The 16,276-nt window shown below is 50.5% G+C and overlaps 1 protein-coding gene across 6 annotated transcripts in view; it reads right to left on the reverse strand.

The window, feature by feature from the left end:
* Window positions 1-16,276, reverse strand: part of rassf8b (Ras association domain family member 8b) — a 142,930-nt gene that overhangs the window by 45,842 nt on the left and 80,812 nt on the right. Inside the window, exon 3 of one of the 6 annotated variants that reach the window (XM_078235289.1) lies at window positions 12,452-12,520. The exons of 4 other annotated variants lie outside the window; for them this stretch is intronic. The gene's annotated coding sequence lies outside the window, so the exon portion shown is untranslated. Of the gene's footprint in view, window positions 49-12,451; window positions 12,521-16,276 lie in introns of those variants that run through there. One more of the 6 variants, XM_078235291.1, reaches the window with a different exon arrangement.

Below are 16,276 nucleotides of genomic sequence, written 5' to 3' on the forward strand. Positions count from 1 at the left end.
GAACAGAGGCTTATTTAGGGACCGCTTGCTGGTCTGTACAGTGCAGAGGAAGAGCTGACATCAGCTGTTGATGGAAACTGATCCCTATTTGCATCTTAATGGTGTCAGAATTGAAGTTTGATGAGTCGAGCTCCAATCCAAATAAAGTCAGTTTCCTGAGCAGCAATAATCCTGACAGTCGGGGGGTGGGGGGGGGCTTTGTTGTCTGGGAGTTTGCAGCAAACTCTGGATCTAACACCAGTATAGGCAGACTGGACCACTTCTCCAAGCCACACACAAGCTTCCCTTTTCCCCAAAAGACAAGTTTGCAACACTTTAATAGAAATGACAACTCTGAAAGCCTTGAAGAAAATGCTCTTTTTGAAGAGGGTGGCTTGCGTGTGGGAAAGAAACAAAACTATTACACAAAAGACCCGGGGCTGGGAGAGTAGGACTGACCGACCCCTGGCATGTAAATGTTTACGCATTGGGGACAGTGCTATACATCTTAAAAGGGGCCCCTCTTTGGGAATATCCAGAGAAGTTTCAAAAACAGCCTGCTCTCAAAACTCATCTGGAGCGTTACGCTATCGTGTGTGTCAGCAAATCTGTGTTTTTATTGTACTGAAGCGCAGCAGAGTACAAACATGATCCATCTGCAGATAATTTGTAATGAGCATTTTGAAGTGTCTGTAATCTTCCCCTTTCACTGCACTGAAGCACTTCAACATGAGCTGGGGGGGGCATTGGTTTAGCTTAGTTGGCTAAATGACTGGTTAGTGATGCAGAGCGACACCAACAGCGTGGGTTCAATTCCTGCACTGGCTGAGATTATTCATAAAGGCCTGGCCTTCTCAACCTCGCCTGAGATGTGGTGACCTTCCAGTTAAATCACCACTAGTCATAGAATTATGGAATCCATTCACTGCAGAAGGAGGCCATTTGGCCCATCTAACCTGCACTGACAACAATCCCACCCAGGCCCTATCCCTGTAACCCAAGTTTTTTCCCCTTTCTAATCCCCCCCGACACTAAGGGGAAATTTAGCACGGCCAATCCAGCTAACCCGCACATCTTTGGACTGTGGGAGGAAACCGGAGCACCCGGAGGAAACCTACGCAGACACAGGGAGAAGGTGCAAGCTCCACATAGACAGTGACCCGAGCCGGGATTGAACCCGGGTCCCTGGCGCTGTGAGGCAGCAGTGCTAACCACTGTGCCATGGTGCAATCATCCAGGTCTACACCAACTTTACCTTTACCACTGCGCTCTCTGTGATGGCCATTTTGAAGTGTTTGGGGATGTTTTTTCAGATATTTTAGGGATAAAATATTTGTATAAGAAAAATTCTCTCGTGGCGAAATGTGCAAACCTCAGCAAGATCAAATCGACTTTCCCTTTAAGTGGCTAGCTTACATTTCAAAAATAAACACTAGCAATAATAATGTACTTTTATTTAAAGAGGCAGTCCGCAACTCGACACTGTATTAACCCCCACCACTCCACACTGACGGTACAAACTGGTCAAATGTTTCACAAATACCACTTTAAAAACACTGTCCTGTCCCACAGTGAGGCCCATTTATGACCATAGCTTAAACTAATCTGAGCTGCGACATTTACACTCAATGCCAAGTGTCAGAACATGAATAATTTGGATGCAGCCACAGTAATTATTAAGTGTCGCCAATCCTCCAGGATTGCCCTGGACTCTCCAGGAATAATAATTGATCTCTGGGGCATTGCCAGAGCAACGCAGGACAGAACGCAGGGGCACTGGAAAGAAAATGGTGTATATTTGATTTGAGCGCCAGTTAGAAAAATCTTGACGGGGCAAAGGTGTTGTCCGATTAGGTGGTGCTGTTGGAGCTGGTCATATATTAAAGCCACATCCCGAGTTGGTGATCCCAATCACAGTTTTGAGTGTGCAGCAATATATCCTTTCAATTGAGACATGCGCAGTGAGGATTGCAACACAACAGGAATGTTCACAGCTTTGAACATCAGTGATCAAACTAACAGAATTTGCCTCAACCCCCCCCCCGCCACCCCCCACCCACCCCCCACCAAAGGTGCTTTTGGAAAATCTCAGTATTCCCAGAATAGCAGTTCACAAGGAAATACTGCAGGACTGCATCATCTTAAAAAATCTCAGTGCATTATTTACTACAAAATAACAATGGGATTGGGATTGGAACAGGTCATAGAATCCCTACAGTGCAGAAGGAGGCCATTCAGCCCATCGAGTCTGCACCAACCACAATCCCACACAGGCCCTATCCCTGTAACCCCACATGTTTATCATTAATCCTCTGATACTAGGGTCAATTTATCATGGCCAATCCCCCTAACCCGCACATCTTTGGACTGTGGGAGGTAACCGGAGCATCCGGAGGAAACCCATGCAGACTCCGCACAGACAGTGACCCAATGCTGGAATTGAACCTGGGTCCCTGGCGCTGTGAGGCAGCAGTGCTAACCACTGTGCCACCGTGGCTGCAGTTGAAGGGATAGGACTGGTTTAGAGGGGGCTGAACGGCCTCCCAGAGCTGTCTCACTTGCTGCTTCAATCTGCATTTGGTAGCACTACAATGAATTTGTTTTGCAGTAGAGTTTCACAGCACTGGAGACGGCAATTCGGCCCACTGTACCTGCACGGCTCATTCACAGAGCGGTCCCATTCCTCACACTCCCCCACGCTTTTTTCCTCCAAATCCTGGGAAAAAATTCCCACTCCAAATCTATATCCTTAATTTTAAAAAATCTTATAAACCTCCGTATGGTGGATATGCAGTAATTCAGTGCACAGGATTTCATTTATCAGGCGTTTTTAGTGTAAAGTGTTGAAGAGAGTTAAATGTGCAAATTCTTGCCTTGTTCTATCTTCAGAGAGAATCAAAATAGCTCCTGAGTGGCCCAAAGAGAAGCCAAAGGCCTATTGAGGCCTGAACCATAGTTACCTGGTGACATACTTTGCGAGAGGGGAGGGGGGGCGGGGGCTTCAGTCAGTTTTGGAGACCCTTTCATGCGTGCCTAGAAGCAGTAGCTGTCCTGCGACAGGGTCTTACCCTGCCCCCCACAATAGAGGCTTGGCCATAAAGGTCTGTGGTGAACCATAGATGGTTACCACTATGGGTACTGAACCATAGATGGTTACCACTATGGGTACTTGTACATATGTTACTCTGCTTGCTGTTGGGGTTAGGGTTGGGGTGTTCTACCTGTTAGCATTGTTCTGTGGTACACTCCTGTTGGCTCCGCCTTCCTATAGGGGTATAAAGGTCACTGCACTTCCTAGTGACCCTTTAGTCTAGGATTGTATTGTTAAGCAGTATGCTCTATTCTTGTTGCTAATAAAAGCCTTTATTTCCCGAGTACGATCGAGCCTCCCGAGTGAATTAATCGCGCATCAATTTTATTAGCAACAGTTTTTGGTTAAAAAAAACACCATGGAGCAAATGTTAAAACCAGATCGACTTACCTTAGATCCGTGTGCCGCTGGAGCGTCGAACACTTTCGACCATTGGTTGAAGTGTTTTCAGGATTATATCGACGCCTCAACAGCAGTCCAAAATGACGCCGACAGATTGCGGGTCCTCCACGCAAGGGTAAGCGACACGGTGTATGCTACAATCCGTGATTCACAAGACTACAAAGAGGCCATTGAATTACTCAAGAAGCTGTACCATAAACCGCCAAACGAGATTCATGCTCGTCACCTACTAGCCACTCAACGGTGGCAGCCCGGCGAAACGATGGGACAGTACCTGCGCGAACTTCAGCAGCTAGCCAGAGCCTGCAATTGCAAGCCAGTGTCGGCCACCCAGTACACTAACGATCTGATCCGAGATGCGTTTGTGGCGGGAATCGGCTCATCCTATATTCGCCTGCGGCTGCTAGAGCAAGGTAATTTGGACCTAGCTAAGACGGTGGAACTGGCTGATACGATGGAAACGGCCTCCAGAAGTCTTGAAACATACCCCACCGACCACGTGGGAACATCGTGGCAAGTATAGCCACCGACTCAACTCTACCCAGCGGCTCCGAGGAACTGCACGATCGTGCTTTCAACCTCGGATCTGACGGCGGCGGCAGCTCCAGGAGGCCCACGGTGCTATTTCTGTGGATTGGCGAAGCACCCTCGTCAGCAATGTCCGGCCAGGACGGTATTTTGCTCCGCTTGTGGGAAGAAAGGGCACTATGCTAAAGTGTGCCGAGCGAAACCACCTTCGAAGCCAAGCAGTGCTGCATGTGACTCCCCAGGATCCGGCTCCTCGTCTCCAGCTTCGTCGATGTCTTCGAACACATGCGAGCCACGGGCGCCGCCATTCCTGAGGACGATGACGCAAGACACATGCGACCTGCGAGTGCCGCCACTTTCAACGCCATCGGCCACGTGCGATCCGTGGGCGCAGCCATTTTGGTCAGCACCGGCCGCAGACGACCAGCAGGGGTCCTCATCATCGATCACCTCAGCTGCCTGCAGTTGCACTCGGCATCCAACAGTGGCGTCAATCATCCTGGACCAGGCCAAGCCTCACAGACTCGACAAGTCCATGATGGACATAGAGGTAAACGGACGCCTGACACATTGTCTGTTTGACAGCGGGAGCACGGAGAGTTTCATTCATCCCGATACCGTGAAACGGTGCACTCTCCGCGTGCAAACTGTCAGGCAGACAATCTCTATGGCGTTGAGGTCCCGATCTGTTACCGTTCTTGGGAGCTGCGTGGTAACTCCAACGGTGCAGGGCACAGTTTATGAGAACTTCAGGCTCCTCGTGTTACCGCACCTTTGCGCTCCAGTACTCCTGGGGCTAGACTTTATGGTCCACCTGAAGAGTATGATCCTGCAGTACAATGGGCCACTCCCTCCACTTTCAGTGGGAGAGCAGCAGCCTCCAAATTGCCCAGCGCGCTCCTCATGCAGTCTCTTGACCCTCAAAATTACCCCACCTTCTTTATTTGCAAATCTCGTGCCAGGCTGCAAACCCATCGCAACTAAGAGCAGGCGTTACAGCGCTGAGGATCGGATCTTTATTCGATCCGAGGTTCAACGGCTCCTCAGGGAAGGGATCATCCAACCTAGCACTAGCCCATGGAGAGCACAAGTCGTGGTGGTCAAGACTGGAGACAAGCCCCGGATGGTCATAGACTATAGTCAGACCATTAATAGGTACACGCAGCTGGACGCGTACCCTCTCCCGTGCATATCTGACATGGTCAACCAGATTGCGCAGTACCGGGTGTTCTCCACCATCGACTTGAAGTCAGCCTACCACCAGCTCCCCATTCGCCCAGAGGACCGGAAATACACGGCCTTTGAGGCGGATGGCCGTCTCTACCACTTCTTAAGGGTCCCTTTTGGCGTCACTAATGGGGTCTCGGTTTTCCAGCGTGCAATGGACCGAATGGTGGACCAAAACGGGCTACGGGCTACCTTCCCGTACCTGGACAACGTCACTATCTGCGGCCATGACCAGCAGGACCACGACGCCAACCTCCTGAAGTTTTTACGCACTGCGTCTCGCCTGAATCTGACCTATAACAAGGAGAAGTGTGTATTCAGCAAGCGCCGCCTAGCAATACTCGGATACGTGGTGGAAAACGGGGTCCTCGGCCCCGATCCAGACCGTATGCGTCCCCTCCTTGAACTTCCCCTACCCACTAGCGTCAAAGCACTGAGGAGATGCTTAGGCTTCTTCTCGTATTACGCACAGTGGGTTCCCAATTATGCGGACAAAGCCCGTCCGCTCATAAAATCTACCTCTTTTCCCCTGGCAGCAGAGGCTCACTTATCGCGAAAGCTACGATGCACGCTATCGATGAGTCCATCCCCTTCCGTTAGAGAGTGATGCATCTGATTTCGCCCTGGCCGCCACACTTAACCAGGCGGGCAGGTCCGTCGCCTTTTTCTCTCGCACCCTCCAAGGCCCTGAAATTTGGCACTCCTCTGTGGAAAAAGAGGCTCAGGCCATTGTGGAGGCCGTATGGCATTGGCGCCATTATTTGGCGGGAAAATGGTTTACCCTGCTCATGGACCAGAGGTCCGTGGCGTTCATGTTCAATAACACGTTGAGGGGAAAAATCAAGAACGATAAAATCTTGAGGTGGAGAATCAAACTCTCCACCTACAACTATGATATCATGTATCGTCCGGGGAAGCTCAATGAGCCCTCAGATGCCCTGTCGCGTGGAACATGTGCCAGTGTGCAGGAGGACCGGCTACAGGCTCTCCACAATGATCTCTGCCATCCGGGGATCACTCGGCTCTTCCATTTTGTAAAGGCGTGGAATCTACCCTACTCCGTTAAGGATGTCACGTCGATAACTCGAAGCTGCCAGGTATGTGCTGAATGCAAGCCGCACTTCTACCGACCTGACAGGGCACACCTCATTAAGGCCACTCGCCCTTTTGAACGACTGAGTATGGATTTCAAGGGCCCCCTTCCTTCGACAGATCGGAATGTGTACTTCCTCAACGTGGTTGACGAGTATTCCCGATTCCCCTTTGCCATTCCCTATTCTGACATGTCCGCTGCCACGGTCATCAAAGCCCTGCGGGATCTTTTTACCCTGTTTGGTTACCCCAGTTATATCCACAGTGATAGGGGTTCGTCGTTTGAGTGACGACTTGAGGCAATACCTGCTCTCTAAAGGAATTGCCTCAAGTAGGACGAGTTACAACCCCAGGGGTAACGGGCAGGTCGAAAGAGAAAACGCTACAGTCTGGAAGGCTGTCTTACTGGCGTTAAGGTCTAGGGGTCTTCCAGTCTCACGTTGGCAAGAGGTACTTTCTGATGCGCTCCATTCAATCCGGTCCCTCCTGTGTACGGCAACCAACGCTACCCCACATGTGCGGATGTTTACCTTCCCTAGGAAGTCTTCCTCTGGGACCTCACTGCCGTCTTGGTTGACGTACTCAGGACCTGTCCTCCTGCGGCGGCATGTTAGGACCCACAAGTCCGACCCTTTGGTTGAACAGGTCCATCTCCTCCACGCCAACCCTCAATATGCCTATATAGCATATCCTGACGGGCGAGAGGACACGGTCTCTATCCGAGATCTGGCGCCTGCAGGGGACCTGGAAACCCCCGTCGCTCCCGCACCCCTGGTTAGGGTTCCTTTGCCCATTCTCTCCCCTCCTGACACGGCGCGGGCAGTATCGGGACTGCCACTTAATCCTCTTACTCCCGTGTACAGCTTGCCTGAGTCCAGGAGATTGTCGCCACCTCAAGGTCCACCCGTGCGTGAGGAACTGGAGGAGTCACTGGACACCACCTTGGAGAGAGGGTCACCACGGTCACCAGAACCGGCGCTACCGCCAGTGCTGCGGAGGTCGCAGAGACGGTGCGGACCTCCGATACGACTGAACTTGTGAATATATGGACAGTTCATACTGTTTGTTTTGCCCCACCGGCCTTTGTTTTTAAAGGAAGGGTGAATGTGGTGAACCATAGATGGTTACCACTATGGGTACTGAACCATAGATGGTTATCACTATGGATACTTGTACATATGTTACTCTGCTTGCTGTTGGGGTTAGGGTTGGGGTGTTCTACCTGTTGGTATTGTTCTGTGGTACACTCCGGTTGGCTCCGCCTTCCTATAGGGGTATAAAGGTCACTGCACTTCCTAGTGACCCTTTAGTCTAGGATTGTATTGTTAAGCAGTATGCTCTATTCTTGTTGCTAATAAAAACCTTTATTTCCCGAGTACGATCGAGCATCTCGAGTGAATTAATCGCGCATCAAGGCCATTTTAAACATAAACTCTGGAGAGGGGACACCTCCATTTTGAAACACCCTCTCTCTCTCACTCACTCACCTGCCAATGGCATCCTGTTGCCCCTTTGAGGCTGAAAGGGCCCTGGATTGGCCTTCCATTTCAAGAGCTCTGCCCACCATCCTTAATTGGACAGCAAGACTGTCCCCTAACTGGCCAATTGGAGAAGGGGGAGGGGGGAAATCACAATGAGTGACAGTTTCACACATCTGTTAGCTGTGTCTATGGGGGGGGGGGGGAGGGCATGATTGAGGTGTATAAGATTATGAGGGGTATGGACAAGATTATGAGGGGTATAGACAAGATAATGAGGGGTATGGACAAGGTGAGTAGGGAGCAACTGTTCCCCTTTGTTGAGGGGTCAATCATGTGGGAGCAAAGTTTTAGGGTAAGGGGCAGAGGATTCAGTGGGAATTGAGAAAAACCTTTTTCACTCAGAGGGTGGTGGGAATCTGGAATGCACTGCCTGGGAAGGTAGTCAAGGCTACAAACCTTACCATCTTTAAAAAGTATATGGATGAGCACTTGAAACATCATAATATTCAAGATGATGGAATAAGTGCAGGAAAATGGGATTAGCGGGCCTTCGGTGGTAGTTATTGTTGGTGCAGACTTGATGGGCCGAATGGCCTTTTCTGTGTTGTATGCCTTTATGGGTGGAATCTGCCTATCCTGCCCGCCACGGGAGTCATACTGGGCGGGACACGGACCATGCTGGAAACTCCCACCCTATGACTCTAGTAGCCCACAGGGAAATCCCTGCCCTGTAAGTGTGGGTGGTCATTCTGTAAAGACCACAGTTGTAGTTTTCTGTCAGTACAAGTAGTGTTTAAGGTGCAGGGAAGCAGGGATTGTTAAAGTGGATGGATGGTCAGTCGGTGCAAGGCCCCGTACTCTATAATTTCAGAGCTGGCAATTTGAGTCAGGATACTTTAGTAAATGATACATTGTCGATGACTAATGAAAAGTCGGAAAGTTCTGACCTTGGTATAAATGCTCTTTTAAAGTTTGACTGCCCAGATAGCAATTTACAAAGAGTACATCTGAGGAACCCAAGGCTGGGTCTACTAAAGATGTTCGGTAGCAGACCAGACAAGGTTGCTGCAGTATGCAACAATGCAATTCCAGGATTACCCGTATATCACAAAATAGTCCAATCTAATGCTGTCCTATACTGCTGTAGAAAAATATGTAAAAACTCCACTTCAGTAAGTACTGGGGGCGGGGAGAAAATCATTTGTTCTTATGTGGCTCAACCCAACAGAAATAGCTCACAATCACAGTGCCTTTAATTACATGTTACGCTGAAATTCCTGGTACTTCCCAGGAGGAGGGATCGAGAAAGGAAGGAAATTCTGGAGAGGCATGCAAGCTTCCCCTGCTTCCCATCAACCCCTTTTTCTTCCCCCAAGGGTTAAGAATAGAGGAAAGGTCGAAGAGTCATACCAAGGCCTCAGGCCTCACTAATGGTATCGGTGCTTCTGGGAAGGAAGAGATGGACAGGTCTTTGTACATGGCAAGGCACGTCTGAGGTGAATAACTAAAGGGACTTTCATGTATTTGGAATAACTGACCTGCCTAGAATTCAAGGATGTGCATAGATTTGTAGAACCTGTGGTCATATGTTGTTTTCAAGGCCAGCCTGAATTGCCCATTTCTAATTACCCTCGAGAAGATGGAGGTGGGCAGCCTTCTTGAGCTGATGCAGTCCATGAACACCCACAATACTGTTCGAGAGGGAGTTCCCAAGATCTTGAACCAGCGATGAAGGAACTGCCTTACATTTCTGACTCAGAGTGTGGGGGAAGTGGGGAGGTGGTGTTCCCCTTTCTCCAGCCTGGTGAGGCAGCTGGCTTTTGAACTCAAATTCTGACACAAAACTCATTTACTTCCTGGAGGCAAATCCTTCTCCTCCTCCAGGTGCCAGGCTCGAAGAGGACATTGGCAACCATGAATTTCCATTAGATTAGTTTATCATTTGCTTGGCAAAGTACAGCAGTGGTTTCCCATTGCCTTCTGCATTATGGCTGACCAGAAAACTCTCCCACTCTCACCGCCTGTCGTCAGGGCGTATTGGACAGAGTTACAGACTGATAATCAACCTGTTTGGTTGTGTTATGAACGCACTTTCCATGGCCGTCAAGTCCTAAAATGGGATTTCACAGAATCCCTACAGTGCCGAAGGAAGCCATTCGTCCCATCAAGCCTGCATCGAACAACAATCCCACCTAGGTCCTACTCCCACAACCCCAGGCATTTACTCTTGCTAGTCCCCGTGACAATAAGGGTCAATTTATCATGGCCAATCCAGTTAACCCACACATCTTTGGACTGTTGGAGGAAACCGGAGCACCCGGGAGGAAACCCACGCAGACACGGGGAGAACGTGCAAACTCCAACAGACAGTGACCCAAGCCAGGAATCGAGCCCGGGTCCCTGGCGCTGTGAGGCATCAGTGCTAACCACTGTGCCACTATGCCACCCAATTTGAACCCAGAGCTTCTGGTCCAGAGGTATGGATGTTTCTCACTGCTCCACAAGACCCCTTGTGCAAGGGAAATACCCAAATGTTTGAAAACTGAATGAAAGAATTTCACCTGAATGTGTTTTTGTGAAGAAGGATTGCACTGGCAATCTAACGCTGTATCTAAGGAATTGCACACTCCCCATTACGGAGATATTGCTGATGTCTCAATGTTCAGACATGGGTCCAAAAAGTTAATGTTGATATTTTACAGGATCAACTCTGGAATTTCGATTGCAACGATCGACAGGAGGCTGAGAAATTAGTGCTGTTTTCCCCAGAGAAGAGAAAGTTGGGAGGAGATTTGATAGGTTGAGGCAGTTTCCAAGACCTGAACCTGCCCCAGGGAAAACTGCCACTTATCCACCAGGGTGGTCAATGAACAGCCACCCAAGTAAAGATGGCGGGTGGGATCCCAAAACCAGAAAGCCAAGAAGCGGAAGTGTCCGCTCTCCAACTTTTTTAAGTAAGACTTTTTTTTATAGAAACCCTACAGTGCAGATGAAGGCCATTCGGCCCATCGAGTCTGCACCGACCACAATCCCACCCAGGCCCTACCCCCACATATTTACCCGCTAATCCCTCTAACCTACGCATCTCAGGACTCTAAGGGGCAATTTTTAACCTGGCCAATCAACCTAACCCGCACATCTTTGGACTGTGGGAGGAAACCGGAGCACCCGGAGGAAACCCACGCAGACACGAGGAGAATGTGCAAACTCCACACAGACAGTGACCCGAGCCGGGAATCGAACCCGGGACCCTGGAGCTGTGAAGCAGCAGTGCTAACCACTGTGCAAGATGTCTCAGAACACCAGGTTAAAGTCCAACAGGATTATTTGGAATTACGAGCTTTTGGAGTGCTGCTCCTCTACTCACCTGATGAAGGGGCAGCGCTCTGAAAGCTCGTGATTCCAATTGGTCCTGTTGGACTTTAACCTGGCGTTGTGAGACTTCTTACTGTGCCCACCCCAGTCCAACGCCGGCATCTCCACATCACAACTTTTTAAAGTCTTTAACTGAAGAATAGATTCAGCAGATGGCCCAGCACTGTTGGAACAGGAGCGATGTGGTAGGGGAAAGGGATGGCTGCTCCCACATCCACTCAGGCTCACCTGTCTTGAGCTCTGACCTCCACTCTGCCATAGCACCCCTTGCCTCCAGACACCTAAACTGACCCTCGTCACCTTTGGGAACCTGGTGGCTGATTGGGAAAAGCCACTTAGCCCTCTTTCATTTGGCTTCATTACCCAGCCTAACTGGCTACTCGCCATGTGCAAGTGGGTCGCCATGCCAGTCCCCAATCCCGTCTCTGCAAAAATCGGCCCACTGGTGGGGCAAAGCCCAGGAACAGTACGCTGGACGGAGGGATTGACCCTAGCCCCAGTGGAGGCTTTCATACTTGGCCTCAGTTTGAATCATAGAATCTCTACAGTGCAGAAGGAGGCCATTCGGCCCATTGATCCTGCACTGACAACAATCCCACCCAGGCCCTATCCCTGTTACACTACATATTTACCCTGCTAATCCCCCGGACACTAAGGGCAATTTTAGCATTGCCAATCCACCCAACCCGCACATCTTTGGACTGTGGGAGGAAACCGGAGCACCCGGAGGAAACCCACGCAGACACGGGGAGAATCTGCAAACTCCAAGCAGAAAGTGACCCGAGGCCGGAATCGGGTCCCTGGCGCTGTGAGGCAGCAGTGATAACCAATGTAATCAGCAAGTCCTGACAAGCCCTCACATTAAGGCTCGAATTCACTGACCTTGGACGAGGTGTTTGAGTAATAACATTCAAGTGGCGGCTGCGTTACAGCTTTCCCTATTACTTCATTCAGGTTGAGAAGATGAGCTGGCAATCTTTCGCCGAAAGAGAAAACGCTGGATAATCTCAGCAGGTCCAGCAGCATCTGTAAGGAGAGAAAAGAGCTGACGTTTCGGGTCCAGACGACCCTTTGTCAAAGCTAAAAGGCAGAGAAAGTGGGAGATATTTATACTGCAGGGTGAGGAAATGAAAGATGAGTCACAGCCACAGAAACCAGGGGAAATGACTGCTAACAGCTGTCCACAGAGAGAATAGAGGGTGTGAATGGCCAAACGGCAGAGAAAATTATTATTTTAGGCGATCTTTGTGACAGGGACAGCTTTGAGAATACTCACACTAAGTAGTCAACAGAATTCCATCCACGCGTAGGTCACCAGTGAAAGGTCTGCCCCTGATAAGTGCTCCTTGGAAGCAACAGAAGAGGTCGTTCTCAATTCATCGTGTGAAAAGCATCACTTATCAATTCCAAGGAAACATTTTCCTGAATCTTCTGAGCACGAATGTGAAACATCTCTGTCTGCCTCTCTGTTTTCCCATTCTTAAAGGTTAGCATGATTTTTTTGGTCCTTGAATTCTGGCCTCTGATACATCCCCAATTTAATTCAGCAAATGGCAGATCTGCCTTCAGTCACACAACACCCCAAACTCTCAAGTTACTTTCCTGAACCTCTCCACGTCTCTCTCTCCCTCTCTCTCTCCTCCTTTAAGCCATTCTTTAAAACCAACCTCTTTTACAATTGCCTTTGTCTTAAGATCTGCTGGTGGTGTTTTGACCCATTTAGTCTGATAACACTCCTGACAAGTGGCTGGGGGAGAAGGGGGGGAATTTTACAACCATAAAGGTGCCACAGAAATGTAACGTTGTCCTCATCAGTGGTTCAGGAATTAAATGCTGCTACCAAACCAAAAGTCTACATTGCCAGCGCACCAATGAAAGTGGTCATAGTATAGAACCATAGAATCCCTACAGAGCACAAAGAGGCCATTCAGCCCATCGAGTCTGCACCAACAACAATCCCACCCAGGACCTATCCCTGTAACCCCACCTATTTACCCTGCTAAACGCTCTAACACTAATGGGCAATTTAGCATGGCCAATCAGCGCCCCCTTCCTTGAGGGGGGCGGCATGGTAGCACAGTGGTTAGCACTGCTGCTTCACAGCTCCAGGGTCCCGGGTTCGATTCCCGGCTCGGGTCACTCTCTGTGTGGAGTTTGCACATTCTCCTCGTGTCTGCGTGGGTTTTCTCCGGGTGCTCCAGTTTCCTCCCACAATCCAAAGATGTGCAGGTTAGGTTGATTGGCCAGGTTAAAAATTGCCCCTTAGATTCCTGGGGTGCGTAGGCTGGCGGGATTAGCGGGTAAAATATGTGGGGGTAGGGCCTGGGTGGGATTGTGGTCGGTGCAGACTCGATGGGCCGAATGGCCTCCTTCTGCACTGTAGGGATTCTATGATTCTATGAATCAACCTAACCGGCAGATCTTTGGACTATGGGAAGAAACCCACGCAGACACAGGGAGAATGTACAAACTCCACACAGACAGTGAGCCGAAGCCGGAACTGAACCCGGGGTCCCTGGCGCTGTGAGGCAGCAGTGCCAGTCAGTGGTCATAGACCAAAATGGAGTCACCAACATTCCGTCAGAGCAAGATCGGGGTTAAAAGGTCATCGAGATCCAGCTTCCAATCGTCTGTAGGATGTTCTGATGAAGGGGGCTGGGGTTAAAAACGTGATTGCACGCTAGGATTTTGACCAATTTCTTTCAGAAAGCTCAAACACACATCTTTTTGTTCAGCTCCAGAATCTTTTAGCTGCGAGACGGTTCTGGGAAAGCAGCACTTGTCTGTAAAAACAATCATGTCGGAGTCTATAATGGACGAATACAAATTAATCCAAGCGGAGTGTAATTTAGCGCCCTGACTTACTTCACACCAAGTCCAGAGGGCCGATTTTACCAAATCGGCTCTAAGTGCCGGGTGCGGTCGTAAATCAGACCCGCGCCCGGCAGCCGCGCTCCAGCGCACCCATACACCTTTTTTCGGCGCGGGGTCCAGTGGGCGGGGCCTAGCGCATTTGTATCTGTCGGAGCGCAGAACTGCGCATGCGCACTTCGAAGCGTTCGGCACTCAGCGCGCCCAAGCGCGAAAGTCAAAGGCAGCACTGACAGCACTGCTGTCTGCGCTGCCTTTGACTTTCCCTGGTGGGGGGAGGGGGGGGGGCAGGGGGGTGATGTGATGTCGCTTCCCGGGGTGGGGGGGGGGGGGGCAGACAGTGGGGGGATGTGACATCTCTTCCCTGAGGGGGGGGGTGGGATGTGACGTCTCCGCCCCCTCCTACCCCCCCCCCCCCCCCCCCCCACCTCAGTGAAGAGACGTCATCCTACCCATCCCCCGGAGCAAGGCCAGGATCCAGGATCGCAAGATGTTTTCGACGGACACCAGAGATCAAGGTAGGTCGGGGGCCTGGGAGTCCAATCCCAGGGGGGGCTGCTGGCGGGGCCTGCGTCCCAGGGTGGTCCGACCGGGGGGGGGGGGGGGGGGGGGGGGGGGTGGGCCGCCGGGGTGGTTCGCGGGGGCGGTCCGCGAAGGCTGGTCGGGGGCGATTTGGCGATTCAGTTGCTGAGTTGATGCCCTATCGGACGTGAATTCAGCAACACGGTAAATGCGCGGGCGCCGATCGAATCGGAGCCTCGTAAAGTGGGAATCCTTGGGTAAATTGGACACGGGCTTCATTATGCTGATTTAATTGCATGCAAATGCATTTAAATCGGCCCGCTGGCCAATTCGGGCACGCGCCGGATCGGCGCCCGGATCGGCTGTTGGTAAAGGTGCGATTGGCCTTGGGTCGGGTCTGGACCGCGTTTTAGGCCCGACGCCCAACTTTACCACGATTTCACGCCCGAAAACAGGCACGAAAGTTTGGTAAAATCGGACCCCCATGTTGACGTGGCCATCTTATTTGCTGAATAAAATAGCCTTTTTCACAAAGCCGCCTGTAGGAGACACTGAGGATGTAAGTCAGAGGGGAAAATAGCTTTTAAGAAGTAATGTTGTGCACTCAATTCTGGCATTCTCTAAGCTTCCATCGCCTTCCCTGGTTGGAATGGACAGCAACAGACAACTGCTGGGGGTTGTAACATTGCCATTCAACACTGCTTAATGATGACACATTAAAGCCCCATTAAAGCTGCTATTGTATAGTGTGAATAGGGACAGCCACTTCACACCACTACAATACACCCCTTTTCATGCAAATTGCCCTCAGCACTATTTTACCCTCTGGATCGCAAAGTATAAAATGACAAAAGGAGCGAGACAGCCCGTCAGTCTGATGGTGCCACTTTTACAACAACAGTCAGAGCTGCTTGTAAAATTCAGACAAATGCCCATCTTTTAGAGGGAGCTCCCCAGATTCTGAGCCGGCAAAGCGCCGGAGCAGTTCACACTCCGGGCTGAATGGCACCCAAACCCACATCCACCCAGAGATAAAATAACCTCTGTTACTCACTCAGCCGTGGAATTTTCCCGTCCCGCCCGCTGCAGGAATGGTAGCGAGCAGGACACGGACCATGCAAAGGTCCATTGACCTTGGGTGGGATTTTCCAGTCTTGGGGCGAGCGGGGCTGGAGAATCCTGCCCAGCATCATTCCCTCTTACTTCACTCAGAGTGAAGCTCTGTGTAGTGTCCATCACTGACTAACCCGTTTTCTCCCCCTGTGCTAACCTAGCCTGGGATTTGAAATTGGGGGGGTGGGGTGGAGTAGGATTGGGATGGGGTGAGGGGGGTGGGGCAGGATTGGGATGGGGTGAGGGGGGTGGGGCAGGATTGGGATGGTGAGCGGCTGGGATGGAAGAGTAGACAAGGGTAAGGAGGTGGGGGGAGGAATGGCCATGTACACAAGTACACCAACATCCACTGTGAACGTGTTCACGTTTTTCCTCATTGGTTAAGTGCCTTTTATTTTCCTTTCTAATTGGTTATTTTCCAGTTTTGTTTTTCCAATAACTTTTCACAAAATGTTATTGCCTTAAAGCTGTGGCCCAATCACATTGCACCAAAAACAATCACACCCAATAGCACAACACGGATCATTGGTCACAGTCCCATCCAATCACAGCATGTCATTAAGGCCACCGTTATCTCTCCTATAAAAGTCCAGCA

Source organism: Mustelus asterias, chromosome 19 (assembly GCF_964213995.1).
Source record: "Mustelus asterias chromosome 19, sMusAst1.hap1.1, whole genome shotgun sequence".
Classification (NCBI taxonomy): Eukaryota; Metazoa; Chordata; class Chondrichthyes; order Carcharhiniformes; family Triakidae; genus Mustelus; species Mustelus asterias.